Genomic DNA, 5,172 nt, shown 5'->3' with positions numbered 1-5,172 from the left:
GTGTGCACGGTAGGCAAGTGGTAGATACCTCTCTCGCACAGCTTTTGTAAGCTTCTCCCAAGTGATTGATCCTTCCGAGATCCCTTGCTCTCTGCACCATTGTTTCCACCAAAGTCTTGCTTCACTGGTAAGCTTCAATTTGGCAAGCATAGCTTGGTTAGCGAGTGTAGTACCTGCTGCTTCGAAATAATTCTCCATGGATTCGATCCAAAACTCAGCATTAGTTTGGATGGTCCTTCCCTTACCATTGAATTCTGGTGACTTGATTTGTTTGAGAAGAAACTTCTTCTCCTGAATTACAGCTGTACTTGGTGCAGGGGTCGGGCTAGGAATCTGCACTTGAGGTTGTGCCTGGGCAATAAGATTCTTTACGTTAAAAACTTGCTAAACATTTCTCACATTACATTACATGCCCAGTTCAGCTTTTAGCCAAGTGACCTAATCACTTAACTCTTTTACCAACACTTACAGCCAAGAAAGTCATTAATAAAAAGTCTATTTCATTCATGTGGGTATAGCCCTTTCGAGTACATTTATTTTGGGAGGGTAGAATAAGCTGATTGGCACATCAGATTAGGGAAAATAAGATTGTGTTACATTCGGCTACGGGAACTAAGTAATAATATGGAGTGGGGTCATGGATTTTTAGGAATTGATAGGTCATAGGAAGCTTGGGGTATCCCTTCCTTTGATACCCGTTCTTCTCATAATGTCCCAACACCTTGATTCTGTCGGCAGGGATTATTCGATTCACTTCCTCATACACATACTTGTTCTACTTTACCTTTCGACCGCCGACATGTAGGGTTGTGTTTGCGTGAGCCTTGACAAAGATGAACAGCTTCACGATCTTTAAATCCTCCATCCACTTGATTCTCTTCAAGTTGGTTTGAAGGTACACAAGCCAGTGCGCAGCTATGTAATAAATTCTTGATTCACCCGTCCATCTCCATTCCACATATAAGGGTGAAGGATTGTAGATACGATCTAGAATATTCATCATGCCTAGCCTCCGTCGATAATCCGAAGCACGCATTGCAGTCATAAACATAACCTGGAACACCAAGAATTTGTTCCATGCTTCACGACTCTGCAGGCCAGCATTGATAAGTAAGTAAGGAAATGTTCTTAATGGCAACATTGCTCTACTTCCCCTCATTCAGTTCCCTTGTAAATATTAGATTCCATTGGTTCGCTCTGATACCAATTCTAACGTGTCCCCTTGTCCGCTTGTAGGACACGTCTTAGCAGCCCATCGGGAAGAGAGTCCAGAAAAATGCCACCTGGCACTCCCAAGGAATGTCACGGGGTTTGCGATCTAGATCTTCCTGAGTCTGCCACAAAGCGGAAGCATTCCGGCCGTTCCCACTTAGGACCGACCTGAATCACGGTTTCCCTAATGGTCAAGTTCCTAGGAGGTAACTAGCATCGAGACGAACTACTTTGCGCAAAAACATCAGGGTCGAAGCGGATGTATACTACACTTGGCTCAAGGAGAATGGGAAACGAGAGGGATGCGAAGCTCGACCTCTCTGCCCGTAAGGCATAGTCCCATTCCGTTCCCCTAAAATAGCATAAATCGGGACTCTAGCTAAAGATTCTAGGTCATTATTAACTCGCTGTCAATTTCCTTTGAGAAAAGTTCCCGGCCAACGGGGACCACCCTTCCGTAGGACGGACCCAAGGTCAGTTCCACCGCACTTTCCTCAGGTTGCTTTAGCTACCTAATTATCTATCACATTTAGTTTGACAAGCAAAAATAGCTTCCTTAATTAACCAATTAATCACTGGTTCCTTCACATAACTTAGACACTGACATAGAAAAACAATGTCAAGCAAGTTCCTTTTCAACATTTGATCTTTATTTACCAGTCTTTGGAATACATCAAATAATCCGCTTGAAGGCTATTCTAGCAATACTCAGGGATTGCTATTCCAAGTTCCGCCCGTTGACTAGTATGCGGGCCTTGAGATCCCATCTCGAGTCACGTCGGCCTCTTGTGCAGGATCCATAGGAAAGGGATTTATGGCCAGAGCCTTCCCTGGCACCCAAGCATCCTCCTGCTCCAAGTAGCACCCACGGAAAGACCTCTCGCAGCGGGTTTGGTCCACATACCCGGCACGGCTAACAATCCCCTTGGATAGGGTCAGGGAGGCAACTGATACTGCCTTTCCCTCCAGGCTTTCAACCTGAAGCATTAGTTATTTTTCTGGCATTAGTTCCTTGAGCAAAGAAGTGCAAACAATGCTCCTAAGTGTAGAATCACAAGCATTCCAGTGGTCGTTTGTATGGCCAACTGCTAAGGTGTGATTCCTTCTCCCCGAATGCTTCCAGCATTCGATCTTGAATGAATCGCGACTTGGCAAGATCCCAAGGGTTTCGTAAGCTGAGTTGCTTGTTTACTCTCTTTCCTTGGGTTACGGTTTATATCCTATTGACCCAAATTTTCAATACCTTAGGTTTCCTTATATTAAGGTCAATAAATCTTGGGCAACCTCGTCGCCCTAACTTAGTTGGTCAACTGCTTTCTTGGAAAATTCGTAACTCCCCCAACTTGGCAAATCAGCCCCAAGGAAGGGTGATGTAGTAGGATGACTACTCATTCTCTAGAAAATTAGACTTGTACTTAGAACTCGCCAACCTTGTTCTTAGGAGTGGCAATACTATTTTGTGATTTAGACACAAAACCATGAGACATTGCAACTTGTTGCACGAGATAGGTGTCAGCACGTAACTTGTGGGATTATTTTCCTCATCACACGGTATTCCTTGGTCATGGATACCTTTGGTCAAGATGTAGGGTTTGGGAGTCCTATTGACCCAATCCAAAACCTTGACCCTACTAGGCTGATAGTCGTTTTGGCCCTAGGGTTCCTAAATTCCTTGTGGAGGTCTAGCATTTGGTCAACTGATCCTGAGGGTAGGAACCCTAGATCATTCTTGCACGGCGATTAGATAATCCTAACACTTCATGGATGTGGGTAGGACCCTTAAGATTGGAAGTATTAAGTCGGCAACCCAAGTGTGATACTAGGTAGAATTTTATCATAGCTTAATCCTACCTAGTACATTGAGGTGATCATAATATACTAACTAATCATACCTTTATGATTCTCATGTAAGATATTCAATTATATGCGAATTACTTAGTTGATCTAACGAACCCACGATAAAAAATGATATTTCCTCTAAAGATGCAAATGCTTTCTTCTAGAGTTCGCAAAACTTTCATTAAAAGATGGAAGTAACTGCAAGATGTATCATTCCATGTGAATATGCAATTTCAAAAACCATAGACCTTTTGCCTTTATGCAACTAAAGGATCAACATAGATCTTTCTTTTTCTTGCCCTATACTATAATGATTGACATTCAAAGCTAAATCTTATAAGCCCTACGTTTTATGCATCGAATTCAAGCTTTGGTCTCTTAATGATGATGGACCCTTTTGCAATTTCCAACTTTTGATAAAAGAACTCCATGCATGGGCGAATGCCATGAGTCCATCATTGATTTAATTCCTTCCTTTATCACTTAAGCCAACCTAGAATGTAACTATCATCGCATGCAATTTGCAAGGTTCATAAATCCTTTCCATGCATTACAACTACTCGGGCGTCATTTAATGGGCGTATAAGATTATCTTATACACGAGTCACAAGTGGGAAATTAATACCTAAGTGCATTATGTGTTATATGCCCTATCCTTTGTGCGATGCAACAAGGATGCCTTTGCACAATTCTGTCTTTTTGCTTATGCATCATATGTTCAGAATTGCAACTACCCTTGACCACGGAAGTGCAAGCAATTGCAAATACACGACATGCAACTAAACTTTGTAGATTGAATGAGTAAATAAATTTCCCAATGCATTTAAACTTCCCTACGTGGATTTAAAACATGCTTTATGCATATTTTCCATGCGGGAATATAATTGGAACCTAGGCATTAAGAATCGGGGTGTTGTCCACTCTCGTACTCGGGGTGGAAGCTCCCGCGTGCACTCCTCTCGTCTTTTGCTTAGGAGCTATTGACGTAGTAGATTTCAACACAGCGAATATTCCTTGGCTCCCTTACGCACTTCCAGGTTACTACTATCCGAGATTATCCTCTTTCGCGCAAGAATTGGGCCTTGTAGACATGGTTTTGAAAAAAACCCGAGAGGCACGGGTGTACTGGGCTTAGGAAAGCTTCAATAGAAGCTTCCAAGCTTTTGGATACAGGGATGAAGTGGAGAGAGAGTGATGATTGGGGATGATGATGAGGGAGTTGATGACGACGACGACGATGATGATGATGATGATGATGATGATGATGATGATGATGATGATGATGATGAAGGCGGCGAGGCAGCAGTAGACTGGCGGTGGCGCTCCTGACGGCGGCAGCAGCTTCATGGCGACGGGCACGCTCCATGATGCCCCCTCCCAAGGTTGGGGGGGAGGTTTATATGCTGAAGGTGGGGGGGCAGCCACACAAGTGGCAAGTTTCATGCCTCCTCTCCCCCATACTCTCCTACTCCACACTTACTCCCTCTCCCCACCATGCAACGACTGAAGGGGAGGGGGTTTAATAAAAATATTTGCAATAAATTCATGATCTCTTTTCCCCCTTGAAGGGGTGTTCCCGCGTGGGCTACGATTTCTTTTTTAAAGCCATGGCTTCCTATACATGATGCGGGGCTGGTGTGTGCTGATCCACACGGAGGGAGCACTTAGCCCAAAGTTTTTTATTGCAGGAGATCACTTGAAATTTCTCTTGTGTGGGATGTGCGGGGTCTAGGGTAGCTAATATCTTGTTGCAGAAATATTACACACAAGCAAGGTATGGTTGCTCACCTACCTGCAATGACTGAATTGAAGGAACCATGTGAAGCTTGTATGATGGGCAAGCAACAGAGAAAGGCATTGCCACAAGAAAGCAAGAATAGAGCACATGCTTCTCTAGAGTTGGTGCATGTTAACTTGTGCGAAAAGATGCCTACATGGGCCTTGTCAAGATTGTGGGAGAGAAGGAAGGAGTCTCACTTGTAGCTTTCTTGCTTGCACAATGGGGGAATACACACAAGGGTGGAGGCTGAAAACAGTTTTCCTCTTCTTAGTTGTGGAAGCCAAAAGAACTCTAGTACAAAGAAATAGAAGAACCCTAGATATGGGTCTCAAACCAAACTC

This window comes from Lygodium microphyllum, chromosome 21 (genome assembly GCF_053477565.2).
Source record: "Lygodium microphyllum isolate KBCC chromosome 21, Lygodium_microphyllum_v1.1.10, whole genome shotgun sequence".
NCBI classification, from domain to species: Eukaryota; Viridiplantae; Streptophyta; class Polypodiopsida; order Schizaeales; family Lygodiaceae; genus Lygodium; species Lygodium microphyllum.
Note: the sequence above shows the minus strand (reverse complement) of the source record.